This window comes from Oncorhynchus kisutch, linkage group LG27, assembly GCF_002021735.2.
Source record: "Oncorhynchus kisutch isolate 150728-3 linkage group LG27, Okis_V2, whole genome shotgun sequence".
Lineage (NCBI taxonomy): Eukaryota > Metazoa > Chordata > Actinopteri > Salmoniformes > Salmonidae > Oncorhynchus > Oncorhynchus kisutch.
Window position 1 is genome coordinate 36,375,540 of NC_034200.2, and position 17,117 is coordinate 36,392,656.

The 17,117-nt window shown below is 41.6% G+C and overlaps 14 non-coding genes across 14 annotated transcripts; all 14 read right to left on the minus strand.

Annotated features, from left to right (window-relative positions):
- Positions 1-2,061: 2,061 nt before the first annotated feature.
- trnaw-cca (transfer RNA tryptophan (anticodon CCA)) lies at positions 2,062-2,133 on the minus strand. Its single transcript has one exon. It is a non-coding gene; the product is annotated as a tRNA-Trp (tRNA).
- A 677-nt stretch (positions 2,134-2,810) lies between these two features.
- trnaw-cca (transfer RNA tryptophan (anticodon CCA)) lies at positions 2,811-2,882 on the minus strand. The gene has a single exon. It is a non-coding gene; the product is annotated as a tRNA-Trp (tRNA).
- A 691-nt stretch (positions 2,883-3,573) lies between these two features.
- trnaw-cca (transfer RNA tryptophan (anticodon CCA)) lies at positions 3,574-3,645 on the minus strand. The gene has a single exon. It is a non-coding gene; the product is annotated as a tRNA-Trp (tRNA).
- Positions 3,646-4,336: 691 nt separating this feature from the next.
- On the minus strand, positions 4,337-4,408 carry trnaw-cca (transfer RNA tryptophan (anticodon CCA)). Its single transcript has one exon. It is a non-coding gene; the product is annotated as a tRNA-Trp (tRNA).
- A 681-nt stretch (positions 4,409-5,089) lies between these two features.
- trnaw-cca (transfer RNA tryptophan (anticodon CCA)) lies at positions 5,090-5,161 on the minus strand. Its single transcript has one exon. It is a non-coding gene; the product is annotated as a tRNA-Trp (tRNA).
- Positions 5,162-5,838: 677 nt separating this feature from the next.
- trnaw-cca (transfer RNA tryptophan (anticodon CCA)) lies at positions 5,839-5,910 on the minus strand. Its single transcript has one exon. It is a non-coding gene; the product is annotated as a tRNA-Trp (tRNA).
- A 677-nt stretch (positions 5,911-6,587) lies between these two features.
- Positions 6,588-6,659, minus strand: trnaw-cca (transfer RNA tryptophan (anticodon CCA)). Its single transcript has one exon. It is a non-coding gene; the product is annotated as a tRNA-Trp (tRNA).
- A 677-nt stretch (positions 6,660-7,336) lies between these two features.
- On the minus strand, positions 7,337-7,408 carry trnaw-cca (transfer RNA tryptophan (anticodon CCA)). Its single transcript has one exon. It is a non-coding gene; the product is annotated as a tRNA-Trp (tRNA).
- Positions 7,409-8,086: 678 nt separating this feature from the next.
- On the minus strand, positions 8,087-8,158 carry trnaw-cca (transfer RNA tryptophan (anticodon CCA)). The gene has a single exon. It is a non-coding gene; the product is annotated as a tRNA-Trp (tRNA).
- Positions 8,159-8,835: 677 nt separating this feature from the next.
- Positions 8,836-8,907, minus strand: trnaw-cca (transfer RNA tryptophan (anticodon CCA)). Its single transcript has one exon. It is a non-coding gene; the product is annotated as a tRNA-Trp (tRNA).
- A 678-nt stretch (positions 8,908-9,585) lies between these two features.
- On the minus strand, positions 9,586-9,658 carry trnaw-cca (transfer RNA tryptophan (anticodon CCA)). Its single transcript has one exon. It is a non-coding gene; the product is annotated as a tRNA-Trp (tRNA).
- A 676-nt stretch (positions 9,659-10,334) lies between these two features.
- trnaw-cca (transfer RNA tryptophan (anticodon CCA)) lies at positions 10,335-10,406 on the minus strand. Its single transcript has one exon. It is a non-coding gene; the product is annotated as a tRNA-Trp (tRNA).
- A 673-nt stretch (positions 10,407-11,079) lies between these two features.
- trnaw-cca (transfer RNA tryptophan (anticodon CCA)) lies at positions 11,080-11,151 on the minus strand. The gene has a single exon. It is a non-coding gene; the product is annotated as a tRNA-Trp (tRNA).
- Positions 11,152-11,828: 677 nt separating this feature from the next.
- Positions 11,829-11,900, minus strand: trnaw-cca (transfer RNA tryptophan (anticodon CCA)). The gene has a single exon. It is a non-coding gene; the product is annotated as a tRNA-Trp (tRNA).
- Between the last annotated feature and the right edge of the window lie 5,217 nt (positions 11,901-17,117).

A 17,117-nucleotide genomic window follows, 5' to 3' on the forward strand; every position in this document is an offset into this window, starting at 1 on the left:
TATGAAAAAGCCTGAAACAATGTCTAAGACTGTTGAATCATCTAGTGGTAGCCATTGGAACTGCAATCTGGTCCTAACCCATTAGAAACTCAATAGCATTCAATTGAAAACTACCCACATCAAAAAAAATCCCACCTCCTGGATACATTTTCCTCATTTTTCGCCTGCCATATCGTTCTGTTATACTCAGAGACATTATTTTCACAGTTTTGGAAACTTTAGAGTGTGTTCCATCCAATCTACCATTTATATGCATATCCTAGTTCTGGGCCTGAGTAACAGGCAGTTTACTTAGGAACGTTTCTCATCCAGGTGTCAAAAACTGCCCCAAAGCATACATTAAACTACCTGTTCGAAGACTGACAATCACATGCTTTCATTTAGGATTTTGCAGGTGCCAGGTTTTTGTGATAGACAATTTTCATCAAAAGCAGCATTGGTTTGTTCGTTTCCGTGCGAGATTAGTACGTAAGCCACATTGGTACTTGTGCTGATTCACTGAGTAAAGAAGGCAGAGATTGCACACATAAAAACCATGACCACGACGTGAGTGAACACGCAACCTTCTGATCTGGAGTCAGACGCGCTACCATTGCGCCACGAGGTCTTTGACTTTTAACATCTTTGGAGAGGATTCCTAGTTCAGATTTTGATGACTGTATAATTTGGAATGGAGGCCTGTTCTATGGGGAAATGAACTATCTGACATGCCACCTCCATCAGCACGTGCCTCTGCCCGACAGGTTAAGTGTATGAAACAAGCCTGAAACAATGTCTAAAGACTGTTGACATCTAGTGGTAGCCATTGGAACTGCAATCTGGGTCCTAACCCATTAGAAACTCAATAGGCATTCAATTGAAAACTACCCACATGTCAAAAAAAATCCCACCTCCTGGATACCATTTTCCTCATGTTTTCGCCTGCCATATCAGTTCTGTTATACTCAGAGGACATTATTTTAACAGTTTTGAAACGTTAGAAAAGTGTGTATTCCATCCAAATCCTACCATTTATAATGCATATCCTAGTTTCCTGGCCTGAGTAACAGGCAGTTTACTTAGGGAAACGTTCTCATCCAGGTGTCAAAAACTGCCCAAAGCATATCAGTAACTAACCTTTTCGAAGACCTGAACAAGAACATGATTGCATTAGGTATTTTGCAGTGTGCCAGGTTTTTGTGAGAGACAATTTTCATCAAAAGCAGCATTGGTTTGTTCGTTTCCGTGCGAGATTACAATTTGGTACTTGTGCTGATTCACTTGCAGTGTGAAAGAAGGCCGAGATTGCACACATAAAAAACCCATGACCATGACGTGAGTTGAAACACGCAACCTTCTGACTCTGCGGCAGACCGACAACTACCATTGCGCCACGAGGTCTTTTTTGACGTTTTAACATCTTTGAGAAGATTCCTAAGTTCAGCTTTGAATGACTGTATAATTTGGGATGGAGGCCCGGTTGCTATGGGGAAATGAACTATCTGACAATGCCACCTCCATCAGCACGTGCCTCTGCCCGACAGGTTAAGTGTATGAAAACAAGCCTGAAACATGTCTAAAGACTGTTGACAGCTAGTGGTAGCCATTGGAACTGCATCCTGGGTCCTAACCCATTAGAAACTCAATAGGCATTAACATTGAAAACTACCCACATCAAAAAAATCCCACCTCCTGGATACATTTTCCTCATGTTTTCGCCTGCCATATCAGTTCTGTTATACTCAGAGACATTATTTTAACAGTTTTTGAAACTTAGAGTGTGTTCCATCCAAATCTACCATTTATATGCATATCCTAGTTTCTGGGCCTGGAGTAACAGCAGTTTACTTAGGGAACGTTTCTCATCCAGGTGTCAAAAAAACTGCCCCAAAGCATACATTAAACTACCTGTTCGAAGACTGACAATCACATGATTTCATTAGGATTTGCAGTGTGCCAGGTTTTGTGAGAGACAATTTTCATCAAAAGCAGCATTGGTTTGTTCGTTTCCGTGCGAGATTACATTGGTACTTGTGCTGATTCACTGAGTAAAGAAGGCAGAGATTGCACACATAAAAACCATGACCACGACGTGAGTTGAACACGCAACCTTCTGATCTGGAGTCAGACGCGCTACCATTGCGCCACGAGGTCTTTGACTTTTAACATCTTTGGAGAGGATTCCTAGTTCAGATTTTGATGACTGTATAATTTGGAATGGAGGCCTGTTCTATGGGGAAATGAACTATCTGACATGCCACCTCCATCAGCACGTGCCTCTGCCCGACAGGTTAAGTGTATGAAAACAAGCCTGAAACAATGTCTAAAGACTGTTGACATCTAGTGGTAGCCATTGGAACTGCAATCTGGGTCCTAACCCATTAGAAACTCAATAGGCATTCAATTGAAAACTACCCACATCAAAAAAATCCCACCTCCTGGATACATTTCCTCATGTTTTCGCCTGCCATATCAGTTCTGTTATACTCAGAGACATTATTCTAACAGTTTTGGAAACGTTAGAGTGTGTTCTATCCAAATCTACCATTTATATGCATATCCTAGTTTCTTGGCCTGAGTAACAGGCAGTTTACTTAGGGAACGTTTCTCATCCAGGTGTCAAAAAACTGCCCCCAAGCATACATTAAACTACCTGTTCGAAGACTGACAATCACATGATTTCATTTAGGATTTTGCAGTGTGCCAGGTTTTTGTGAGAGACAATTTTCATCAAAAGCAGCATTGGTTTGTTCGTTTCCGTGCGAGATTACATTGGTACTTGTGCTGATTCACTGAGTAAAGAAGGCAGAGATTGCACACATAAAAACCACTGACCACGACGTGAGTTGAACACGCAACCTTCTGATCTGGAGTCAGACGCGCTACCATTGCGCCACGAGGTCTTTGACTTTTAACATCTTTGGAGAGGATTCCTAGTTCAGATTTTGATGACTGTATAATTTGGAATGGAGGCCTGTTCTATGGGGAAATGAACTATCTGACATGCCACCTCCATCAGCACGTGCCTCTGCCCGACAGGTTAAGTGTATGAAAACAAGCCTGAAACAATGTCTAAAGACTGTTGACATCTAGTGGTAGCCATTGGAACTGCAATCTGGGTCCTAACCCATTAGAAACTCAATAGGCATTCAATTGAAAACTACCCACATCAAAAAAATCCCACCTCCTGGATACATTTTCCTCATGTTTTCGCCTGCCATATCAGTTCTGTTATACTCAGAGACATTATTTTAACAGTTTTGGAAACTTTAGAGTGTGTTCCATCCAAATCTACCATTTATATGCATATCCTAGTTTCTGGGCCTGAGTAACAGGCAGTTTACTTAGGGAACGTTTCTCATCCAGGTGTCAAAAAACTGCCCCAAAGCATACATTAAACTACCTGTTCGAAGACTGACAATCACATGATTTCATTTAGGATTTTGCAGTGTGCCAGGTTTTTGTGAGAGACAATTTTCATCAAAAGCAGCATTGGTTTGTTCGTTTCCGTGCGAGATTAGTACTGTAAAGCCACATTGGTACTTGTGCTGATTCACTGAGTAAAGAAGGCAGAGATTGCACACATAAAAACCATGACCACGACGTGAGTTGAACACGCAACCTTCTGATCTGGAGTCAGACGCGCTACCATTGCGCCACGAGGTCTTTGACTTTTAACATCTTTGGAGAGGATTCCTAGTTCAGATTTTGATGACTGTATAATTTGGAATGGAGGCCTGTTCTATGGGGAAATGAACTATCTGACATGCCACCTCCATCAGCACGTGCCTCTGCCCGACAGGTTAAGTGTATGAAAACAAGCCTGAAACAATGTCTAAAGACTGTTGACATCTAGTGGTAGCCATTGGAACTGCAATCTGGGTCCTAACCCATTAGAAACTCAATAGGCATTCAATTGAAAACTACCCACATCAAAAAAATCCCACCTCCTGGATACATTTTCCTCATGTTTTCGCCTGCCATATCAGTTCTGTTATACTCAGAGACATTATTTTAACAGTTTTGGAAACTTTAGAGTGTGTTCCATCCAAATCTACCATTTATATGCATATCCTAGTTTCTGGGCCTGAGTAACAGGCAGTTTACTTAGGGAACGTTTCTCATCCAGGTGTCAAAAAACTGCCCCAAAGCATACATTAAACTACCTGTTCGAAGACTGACAATCACATGATTTCATTTAGGATTTTGCAGTGTGCCAGGTTTTTGTGAGAGACAATTTTCATCAAAAGCAGCATTGGTTTGTTCGTTTCCGTGCGAGATTAGTACTGTAAAGCCACATTGGTACTTGTGCTGATTCACTGAGTAAAGAAGGCAGAGATTGCACACATAAAAACCATGACCACGACGTGAGTTGAACACGCAACCTTCTGATCTGGAGTCAGACGCGCTACCATTGCGCCACGAGGTCTTTGACTTTTAACATCTTTGGAGAGGATTCCTAGTTCAGATTTTGATGACTGTATAATTTGGAATGGAGGCCTGTTCTATGGGGAAATGAACTATCTGACATGCCACCTCCATCAGCACGTGCCTCTGCCCGACAGGTTAAGTGTATGAAAACAAGCCTGAAACAATGTCTAAAGACTGTTGACATCTAGTGGTAGCCATTGGAACTGCAATCTGGGTCCTAACCCATTAGAAACTCAATAGGCATTCAATTGAAAACTACCCACATCAAAAAAATCCCACCTCCTGGATACATTTTCCTCATGTTTTCGCCTGCCATATCAGTTCTGTTATACTCAGAGACATTATTTTAACAGTTTTGGAAACTTTAGAGTGTGTTCCATCCAAATCTACCATTTATATGCATATCCTAGTTTCTGGGCCTGAGTAACAGGCAGTTTACTTAGGGAACGTTTCTCATCCAGGTGTCAAAAAACTGCCCCAAAGCATACATTAAACTACCTGTTCGAAGACTGACAATCACATGATTTCATTTAGGATTTTGCAGTGTGCCAGGTTTTTGTGAGAGACAATTTTCATCAAAAGCAGCATTGGTTTGTTCGTTTCCGTGCGAGATTAAGCACATTGGTACTTGTGCTGATTCACTGAGTAAAGAAGGCAGAGATTGCACACATAAAAACCATGACCACGACGTGAGTTGAACACGCAACCTTCTGATCTGGAGTCAGACGCGCTACCATTGCACCACGAGGTCTTTGACTTTTAACATCTTTGGAGAGGATTCCTAGTTCAGATTTTGATGACTGTATAATTTGGAATGGAGGCCTGTTCTATGGGGAAATGAACTATCTGACATGCCACCTCCATCAGCACGTGCCTCTGCCCGACAGGTTAAGTGTATGAAAACAAGCCTGAAACAATGTCTAAAGACTGTTGACATCTAGTGGTAGCCATTGGAACTGCAATCTGGGTCCTAACCCATTAGAAACTCAATAGGCATTCAATTGAAAACTACCCACATCAAAAAAATCCCACCTCCTGGATACATTTTCCTCATGTTTTCGCCTGCCATATCAGTTCTGTTATACTCAGAGACATTATTTTAACAGTTTTGGAAACTTTAGAGTGTGTTCCATCCAAATCTACCATTTATATGCATATCCTAGTTTCTGGGCCTGAGTAACAGGCAGTTTACTTAGGGAACGTTTCTCATCCAGGTGTCAAAAAACTGCCCCAAAGCATACATTAAACTACCTGTTCGAAGACTGACAATCACATGATTTCATTTAGGATTTTGCAGTGTGCCAGGTTTTTGTGAGAGACAATTTTCATCAAAAGCAGCATTGGTTTGTTCGTTTCCGTGCGAGATTACATTGGTACTTGTGCTGATTCACTGAGTAAAGAAGGCAGAGATTGCACACATAAAAACCATGACCACGACGTGAGTTGAACACGCAACCTTCTGATCTGGAGTCAGACGCGCTACCATTGCGCCACGAGGTCTTTGACTTTTAACATCTTTGGAGAGGATTCCTAGTTCAGATTTTGATGACTGTATAATTTGGAATGGAGGCCTGTTCTATGGGGAAATGAACTATCTGACATGCCACCTCCATCAGCACGTGCCTCTGCCCGACAGGTTAAGTGTATGAAAACAAGCCTGAAACAATGTCTAAAGACTGTTGACATCTAGTGGTAGCCATTGGAACTGCAATCTGGGTCCTAACCCATTAGAAACTCAATAGGCATTCAATTGAAAACTACCCACATCAAAAAAATCCCACCTCCTGGATACATTTTCCTCATGTTTTCGCCTGCCATATCAGTTCTGTTATACTCAGAGACATTATTTTAACAGTTTTTGAAACTTTAGAGTGTGTTCCATCCAAATCTACCATTTATATGCATATCCTAGTTTCTGGGCCTGAGTAACAGGCAGTTTACTTAGGGAACGTTTCTCATCCAGGTGTCAAAAAACTGCCCCAAAGCATACATTAAACTACCTGTTCGAAGACTGACAATCACATGATTTCATTTAGGATTTTGCAGTGTGCCAGGTTTTTGTGAGAGACAATTTTCATCAAAAGCAGCATTGGTTTGTTCGTTTCCGTGCGAGATTACATTGGTACTTGTGCTGATTCACTGAGTAAAGAAGGCAGAGATTGCACACATAAAAACCATGACCACGACGTGAGTTGAACACGCAACCTTCTGATCTGGAGTCAGACGCGCTACCATTGCGCCACGAGGTCTTTGACTTTTAACATCTTTGGAGAGGATTCCTAGTTCAGATTTTGATGACTGTATAATTTGGAATGGAGGCCTGTTCTATGGGGAAATGAACTATCTGACATGCCACCTCCATCAGCACGTGCCTCTGCCCGACAGGTTAAGTGTATGAAAACAAGCCTGAAACAATGTCTAAAGACTGTTGACATCTAGTGGTAGCCATTGGAACTGCAATCTGGGTCCTAACCCATTAGAAACTCAATAGGCATTCAATTGAAAACTACCCACATCAAAAAAATCCCACCTCCTGGATACATTTTCCTCAGGTTTTCGCCTGCCATATCAGTTCTGTTATACTCAGAGACATTATTCTAACAGTTTTGGAAACTTTAGAGTGTGTTCTATCCAAATCTACCATTTATATGCATATCCTAGTTTCTGGGCCTGAGTAACAGGCAGTTTACTTAGGGAACGTTTCTCATCCAGGTGTCAAAAAACTGCCCCCAAGCATACATTAAACTACCTGTTCGAAGACTGACAATCACATGATTTAATTTAGGATTTTGCAGTGTGCCAGGTTTTTGTGAGAGACAATTTTCATCAAAAGCAGCATTGGTTTGTTCGTTTCCGTGCGAGATTACATTGGTACTTGTGCTGATTCACTGAGTAAAGAAGGCAGAGATTGCACACATAAAAACCATGACCACGACGTGAGTTGAACACGCAACCTTCTGATCTGGAGTCAGACGCGCTACCATTGCGCCACGAGGTCTTTGACTTTTAACATCTTTGGAGAGGATTCCTAGTTCAGATTTTGATGACTGTATAATTTGGAATGGAGGCCTGTTCTATGGGGAAATGAACTATCTGACATGCCACCTCCATCAGCACGTGCCTCTGCCCGACAGGTTAAGTGTATGAAAACAAGCCTGAAACAATGTCTAAAGACTGTTGACATCTAGTGGTAGCCATTGGAACTGCAATCTGGGTCCTAACCCATTAGAAACTCAATAGGCATTCAATTGAAAACTACCCACATCAAAAAAATCCCACCTCCTGGATACATTTTCCTCATGTTTTCGCCTGCCATATCAGTTCTGTTATACTCAGAGACATTATTTCTAACAGTTTTTGAAACTTTAGAGTGTGTTCCATCCAAATCTACCATTTATATGCATATCCTAGTTTCTTGGCCTGAGTAACAGGCAGTTTACTTAGGGAACGTTTCTCATCCAGGTGTCAAAAAACTGCCCCAAAGCATACATTAAACTACCTGTTCGAAGACTGACAATCACATGATTTCATTTAGGATTTTGCAGTGTGCCAGGTTTTTGTGAGAGACAATTTTCATCAAAAGCAGCATTGGTTTGTTCGTTTCCGTGCGAGATTACATTGGTACTTGTGCTGATTCACTGAGTAAAGAAGGCAGAGATTGCACACATAAAAACCATGACCACGACGTGAGTTGAACACGCAACCTTCTGATCTGGAGTCAGACGCGCTACCATTGCGCCACGAGGTCTTTGACTTTTAACATCTTTGGAGAGGATTCCTAGTTCAGATTTTGATGACTGTATAATTTGGAATGGAGGCCTGTTCTATGGGGAAATGAACTATCTGACATGCCACCTCCATCAGCACGTGCCTCTGCCCGACAGGTTAAGTGTATGAAAACAAGCCTGAAACAATGTCTAAAGACTGTTGACATCTAGTGGTAGCCATTGGAACTGCAATCTGGGTCCTAACCCATTAGAAACTCAATAGGCATTCAATTGAAAACTACCCACATCAAAAAAATCCCACCTCCTGGATACATTTTCCTCATGTTTTCGCCTGCCATATCAGTTCTGTTATACTCAGAGACATTATTTTAACAGTTTTTGAAACTTTAGAGTGTGTTCCATCCAAATCTACCATTTATATGCATATCCTAGTTTCTGGGCCTGAGTAACAGGCAGTTTACTTAGGGAACGTTTCTCATCCAGGTGTCAAAAAACTGCCCCAAAGCATACATTAAACTACCTTTTCGAAGACTGACAATCACATGATTTCATTTAGGATTTTGCAGTGTGCCAGGTTTTTGTGAGAGACAATTTTCATCAAAAGCAGCATTGGTTTGTTCGTTTCCGTGCGAGATTACATTGGTACTTGTGCTGATTCACTGAGTAAAGAAGGCAGAGATTGCACACATAAAAACCATGACCACGACGTGAGTTGAACACGCAACCTTCTGATCTGGAGTCAGACGCGCTACCATTGCGCCACGAGGTCTTTGACTTTTAACATCTTTGGAGAGGATTCCTAGTTCAGATTTTGATGACTGTATAATTTGGAATGGAGGCCTGTTCTATGGGGAAATGAACTATCTGACATGCCACCTCCATCAGCACGTGCCTCTGCCCGACAGGTTAAGTGTATGAAAACAAGCCTGAAACAATGTCTAAAGACTGTTGACATCTAGTGGTAGCCATTGGAACTGCAATCTGGGTCCTAACCCATTAGAAACTCAATAGGCATTCAATTGAAAACTACCCACATCAAAAAAATCCCACCTCCTGGATACATTTTCCTCATGTTTTCGCCTGCCATATCAGTTCTGTTATACTCAGAGACATTATTCTAACAGTTTTTGGAAACGTTAGAGTGTGTTCCATCCAAATCTACCATTTATATGCATATCCTAGTTTCTTGGCCTGAGTAACAGGCAGTTTACTTAGGGAACGTTTCTCATCCAGGTGTCAAAAAACTGCCCCAAGCATACATTAAACTACCTGTTCGAAGACTGACAATCACATGATTTCATTTAGGATTTTGCAGTGTGCCAGGTTTTTGTGAGAGACAATTTTCATCAAAAGCAGCATTGGTTTGTTCGTTTCCGTGCGAGATTACATTGGTACTTGTGCTGATTCACTGAGTAAAGAAGGCAGAGATTGCACACATAAAAACCACTGACCACGACGTGAGTTGAACACGCAAGCCTTCTGATCTGGAGTCAGACGCGCTACCATTGCGCCACGAGGTCTTTGACTTTTAACATCTTTGGAGAGGATTCCTAGTTCAGATTTTGATGACTGTATAATTTGGAATGGAGGCCTGTTCTATGGGGAAATGAACTATCTGACATGCCACCTCCATCAGCACGTGCCTCTGCCCGACAGGTTAAGTGTATGAAAACAAGCCTGAAACAATGTCTAAAGACTGTTGACATCTAGTGGTAGCCATTGGAACTGCAATCTGGGTCCTAACCCATTAGAAACTCAATAGGCATTCAATTGAAAACTACCCACATCAAAAAAATCCCACCTCCTGGATACATTTTCCTCATGTTTTCGCCTGCCATATCAGTTCTGTTATACTCAGAGACATTATTTAACAGTTTTTGAAACGTTAGAGTGTGTTCCATCCAAATCTACCATTTATATGCATATCCTAGTTTCTGGGCCTGAGTAACAGGCAGTTTACTTAGGGAACGTTTCTCATCCAGGTGTCAAAAAACTGCCCCAAAGCATACATTAAACTACCTGTTCGAAGACTGACAATCACATGATTTCATTTAGGATTTTGCAGTGTGCCAGGTTTTTGTGAGAGACAATTTTCATCAAAAGCAGCATTGGTTTGTTCGTTTCCGTGCGAGATTACATTGGTACTTGTGCTGATTCACTGAGTAAAGAAGGCAGAGATTGCACACATAAAAACCATGACCACGACGTGAGTTGAACACGCAACCTTCTGATCTGGAGTCAGACGCGCTACCATTGCGCCACGAGGTCTTTGACTTTTAACATCTTTGGAGAGATTCCTAGTTCAGATTTTGATGACTGTATAATTTGGAATGGAGGCCTGTTCTATGGGGAAATGAACTATCTGACATGCCACCTCCATCAGCACGTGCCTCTGCCCGACAGGTTAAGTGTATGAAAACAAGCCTGAAACAATGTCTAAAGACTGTTGACATCTAGTGGTAGCCATTGGAACTGCAATCCGGGTCCTAACCCATTAGAAACGCAATAGGCATTCAATTGAAAACTACCCACATCAAAAAAATCCCACCTCCTGGATACATTTTCCTCATGTTTTCGCCTGCCATATCAGTTCTGTTATACTCAGAGACATTATTTTAACAGTTTTGAAACTTTAGAGTGTTCCATCCAAATCTACCATTTATATGCATATCCTAGTTTCTTGGCCTGAGTAACAGGCAGTTTACTTAGGGAACGTTTCTCATCCAGGTGTCAAAAAACTGCCCCAAAGCATACATTAAACTACCTGTTCGAAGACTGACAATCACATGATTTCATTTAGGATTTTGCAGTGTGCCAGGTTTTTGTGAGAGACAATTTTCATCAAAAGCAGCATTGGTTTGTTCGTTTCCGTGCGAGATTACATTGGTACTTGTGCTGATTCACTGAGTAAAGAAGGCAGAGATTGCACACATAAAAACTATGACCACGACGTGAGTTGAACACGCAACCTTCTGATCTGGAGTCAGACGCGCTACCATTGCGCCACGAGGTCTTTGACTTTTAACATCTTTGGAGAGGATTCCTAGTTCAGATTTTGATGACTGTATAATTTGGAATGGAGGCCTGTTCTATGGGGAAATGAACTATCTGACATGCCACCTCCATCAGCACGTGCCTCTGCCCGACAGGTTAAGTGTATGAAAACAAGCCTGAAACAATGTCTAAAGACTGTTGACATCTAGTGGTAGCCATTGGAACTGCAATCTGGGTCCTAACCCATTAGAAACTCAATAGGCATTCAATTGAAAACTACCCACATCAAAAAAATCCCACCTCCTGGATACATTTTCCTCATGTTTTCGCCTGCCATATCAGTTCTGTTATACTCAGAGACATTATTCTAACAGTTTTGGAAACGTTAGAGTGTGTTCTATCCAAATCTACCATTTATATGCATATCCTAGTTTCTTGGCCTGAGTAACAGGCAGTTTACTTAGGGAACGTTTCTCATCCAGGTGTCAAAAAACTGCCCCCAAGCATACATTAAACTACCTGTTCGAAGACTGACAATCACATGATTTAATTTAGGATTTTGCAGTGTGCCAGGTTTTTGTGAGAGACAATTTTCATCAAAAGCAGCATTGGTTTGTTCGTTTCCGTGCGAGATTACATTGGTACTTGTGCTGATTCACTGAGTAAAGAAGGCAGAGATTGCACATATAAAAACCATGACCACGACGTGAGTTGAACACGCAACCTTCTGATCTGGAGTCAGACGCGCTACCATTGCACCACGAGGTCTTTGACTTTTAATATCTTTGGAGAGGATTCCTAGTTCAGATTTTGATGACTGTATAATTTGGAATGGAGGCCTGTTCTATGGGGAAATGAACTATCTGACAATGCCACCTCCATCAGCACGTGCCTCTGCCCGACAGGTTAAGTGTATGAAAACAAGCCTGAAACAATGTCTAAAGACTGTTGACATCTAGTGGTAGCCATTGGACCTGCAATCTGGGTCCTAACCCATTAGAACTCAATAGGCATTCAATTGAAAACTACCCACATCAAAAAAATCCCACCTCCTGGATACATTTTTCCTCATGTTTTCGCCTGCCATATCAGTTCTGTTATACTCAGAGACATTATTTTCAACAGTTTTTGAAACTTTAGAGTGTGTTCCATCCAAATCTACCATTTATATGCATATCCTAGTTTCTTGGCCTGAGTAACAGGCAGTTTACTTAGGGAACGTTTCTCATCCAGGTGTCAAAAACTGCCCCAAAGCATACATTAAACTACCTGTTCGAAGACTGACAATCACATGATTTCATTAGGATTTTGCAGTGTGCCAGGTTTTTGTGAGAGACAATTTTCATCAAAAGCAGCATTGGTTTGTTCGTTTCCGTGCGAGATTACATTGGTACTTGTGCTGATTAACTGAGTAAAGAAGGCAGAGATTGCACACATATAAACCACAACCACGACGTGAGTTGAACACGCAGCCCTCTGATCTGGAGTCAGACGCGCTAGCCATTGCTCCACGAGGTCTTTGACTTTAACATCTTTGGAGAAGATTCATAGTTCAGATTTTGATGACTGTATAATTTGGAATGGAGGCCTGTTCTATGGGGAAATGAACTATCTGACATGCCACCTCCATCAGCACGTGCCTTGTCCATGTGGTTGGTCCTTTTGCAGGTAGGAATGTGAGCTATTATAGGAAGTATAATTACATAAACTTTTCAAAGCCCTGGTAGTGTGCCCTGGTAGTGTGTTCAGATTTCGATCACTTGAAGCATGTGCACAAGAGACGCATGCTCGTGCATGTGTTTACATGGTTCCGCGCATGCTTCAGTCTGAACGCAGACTGAAGCATGCGTCTCTGAACGCAGTCCGCGCATGCTTCAATCTGAACGCACTACCAGCGCCTTAAAGTTCATTGAAGTATACTTTCCTGTGAATATGTCTCATATTCTTACAGACAACCTGTTAAGTCATTCAACATTCTGGCTTGTGAGAGGACATTTTCCAAACAAATGTATGGCATTAATCTCAGACTGTGAACCAGAGCTATCACAGTGCAGTTGAAACAAAGCGATCCCCGCCCCGGTTTTGTTAAAAAGCTGAGGGATGGGGCTGGAGAATGTAACCAATCTCAAATCCATAGAGCAATGGATATAAAGAATGACCATCTATGATATCACATGTATAGTTTTAACCATGTTTTGAGGCTTTACATCTAGTGTTTGTTAACATTTACATGGTTTGCAAACATTGGAGTAAAACATGCTTATATTTTGAGTTCTGATGGGGTACAACAATTGAACTATGGTCATGAGGCATTTAAGCTGCAATATGTTACTTTTTGTTATGGAAAATATCTTTCACAGCGGTTTAGATGGTACAATGATTCTCTACACAATGATTGATTGTTATGTCACAAACTGAAATTAAGTAAATTAATATAATTTTTGCAACAGGAAATTGCGGAGCGATCTGCATATTGCACCTTTAGATTCTTCAAGAATCAATGCAACAATGGGCACATTTCATTCATTTATAGGTCCACAAATGGATGTAGCAACTGCAGATTGCCCCCATTAAAACATTTCGATCGAAAAATAGCTACTTAATAAAGCAATTGATTAGCGAATCGGGTGTGCTAGGAAAGCTAAATACGCCTAATGTAGCTAGCTAGTCAACCAAGCATGAGATTATCTTCACGTATACGGAGTTTGACGTCATATATATTTTGTCTACTATTGAACATGCGTTCGGTTAGCCTTTGTGCATTATTTTGTGATGTTAAAATCCGTTATGCTATTTAGTTTACCTCCTCCGTTTCGACCGTGTCTTGACATGATTCTAGGCCCGCTTTACAATCAATCTGCGCATGTGCGTGTCAAACTCATTCTCCTGAGAGGACGGTCAGACAGGACGGCTCACAAAATGTACTCTTGCAATACAATAAAATGCTAAATCAATCTTATTTCATACCACGAACCACACAGTACAGTATTAGGTTAGTGAAGGTATTTAATTATTCGGTCCGGACCCTTTGGAATTGTATCACTGTTTACAACGACACATTTGACCGTCGGACATATTCAATCCAGCTAGCCAGCTCTAGCACCTGATTTGAAGATTAAAGTCCAGTGTAGGTTATTCTCGGTCAGTATATTGAAACAGTCATGGACATGTGGCGTCAACTGAAGCCACTGGAGTGGTGTAGATATGTCAACAAAGAGGTCAAAGTGACAGCAACATCATGGTTGGGTTAGGCTAGCTCGTTCCTGGCTCTGCGCACCTTGCTTGTTCTGTCCACTATGACTCATTGTTTCCATTTGGTTACTACGGGCTGTGGTCTATCTTGGTTTAGTTATACAAATCTGAGGCCTACACATGTTGCTCCAGAGCCAGTTCTGTTTTTCCTTCAGACAAGAATGCGTCAAAACTTTGTTCATTTGCGCAATGTCTCAAGTTCACATGTCCAAACTCACAAAAAAAAAAAGACATTTGGTAGCTGCTACCTATTTATGTGTAACTTTATGAGCTGGATTGCCTGTCTTCGCTAACGAGCTCGTTAGCATATTTAGCAAGCAGCCCCCATTGAAATTCGCTATTACTGCACATTTTGTTAGCATTCTGGTAATAGACGCCCAATGGCGTGGTTTTTTTGGGGGGGCGCAACCTTGTGTACCAAGCCGGTAATAGCGTATTATACCAATATGAAAGAAGAATGGTATGACGATATGAAAATCTGGATACTCTCCAACCCTACCAACAATACATGAGGGAATCTCATCCTTACACATTGAGCTACAGTATTACATTGTGTGTTATAACTAAGTAGTCCTCCAGAGCACTACAACTTCACAGATGTTGGGGTCGATTTGGAATGGGCACTTGACACAGAGAAGAAGGGTTTTATGTAATGTCACAGCCAAATAAGTATAACATAGTGCGCTACAATGATAGGCCTCAACAGCAGTCATACTGGAGCTTAACGTTTTTCAAAGCATCTTACGTGGTTACTGTCATGAATGCCATAACCTTGTTTAAATATGATACGATTGGGTTATTCTTGCCTCATTTAGCTAGAAAATCATTTTCATAAATGTGTTATACTTTGTGATATTCATATTCTATTCCCAGAACATTGTTACACTCCCTGTGTATGGAATCACATCCTCATGACATATCAGCTTATGTCTTATCTATTATTCTCTATTATTCACCTTTCTTATCACTACATACCCACCTACAATAAAACACAGGAATGAAGAGAGAAATGGTCCCGTAATAGTGTAGTTTATTGAATGGTGGAACTGTAGAGGGGGAGAAAGAGAATGAGAGGGAGGGAGATAGAGAGAAAGAAGGATAGGGAAGGGGATTCTCAAATGGGAAAAAGTCCATCCTCTCCTCCATTCCTGTCCTCTTCTACACTGTGACCCGGAAACCAAAAATTGTTCACCATATGTAGGATGGTATCAATTCGGAGGAGTTTCCTCCTCTCCTCCATAGCCTAAGCACAGATGTATCCTCCCGGCAGTTAACACCAAAGTGTTGAAAATCTGCCACACCCCCTTTCAATCAGTTATTGTTTTCTCTGAGAAAAGCATGCCCATAGTTAAAAATAATACACTACTTATCCCTCTATAAAATGTTGAGTGTAACTATCTAAATGTATTTTTACCACTTAACACATATTTTGGGATTACTCCATTGTAAATGTAATTTGCCTGATGACGTGCTAGTGGAGAGTCATTTCATTTAAGCATATTTGTTTCCAGGTTTCCTTTCCTCACCTCCTTTCCTTGTTTACCTTTGAGCTTTTTCAAAAGGAGGGCGAGGAGAGGACGGAGGTGAGGACGCGAGGAGTTGAACAAAACCAATGGAGATTCTCCCATTGAGGGACAGAGATACAGAGGAAAAGGCAAAGAGGGACAGTGAGAGACAGAAAGGGATGAAGGTAGAGGCAGGTTGGCAGTCCTCTCTTTGCACTACAGATACAGGAGGCTTCATAGGCTCAGCTGGACCTGAAGGAAAGCACTCAGCCACTGTAGCCCTCCAAACAGCGACCTGTGTTAACCTCATTGCAGTACTAACCCTTGCTTTGTGCACAGCGATATAGGGGGAACTTCTTATGTATTGTACTAAAGGAGTGTAACAGTATAACTTTAGTTCGTCCCCTCGGCCCCTGGTTCGAGCCCGGGTATGGGCCTCTGCACACATCAACAACAGTCACCCACGAAGCATCATTACCCATCGCTCCACAAAAGAGGGACCAATGACTGTTGATCTTAGCATACTGGATGAGGCACTTTTAGTTGACCCGACTGACTACAAGCCAAAAGATTAGTCTGTCACCCGCTCTTGGACAGTGCTGGACAGTATCCTGACTGTTACCATGATCCATGGTCTTATTTCCCTTGGCGTGTGCACCCACTACGTACAAAGGCGCACACGTGCAATGGAAGACCTAATGAGGTCTTATACTAGGATCACCCGTGGAACGGAAACTATCCCGATTTTCGGAAAGTTGGCAATAGATCCTGAACCCCCAACAGGGGGTCCATCCACAGCATCCTCAGTTTCCTCTCCCGAATTCACTAGCACAGCCCTGTAATGTCCCCAATGTAAGCTTTGCCATTCAGGGTGCCATTTTTCAAAGTGCCTTAAATAGCCACCTTCAAGTTGGATCGCCCTAGATATGACATTAGAGACAATGCCATAATAGAGTAATTTAGCCAAGACCTTGGGCATATATAGAACATAGTCCAAATTAGATGAATAAGGTGTGGTAGCTATATTTTGTATATCTCTTGTTTATGTTTTTATTCATTTTGTTTCATTTCCTTTGACATTTAGGAAGTGATAGAGCCATAAACAAGTTCCCCATTCAACCACCAGTTAGAGCCACAACGGCGCTAATTTGGGGAAGAAATGTAATGACGTATTGACTGAGTGTGGTGCGTTATTAACATCTGCCCAAGTTACTGCCTAGATCCACTA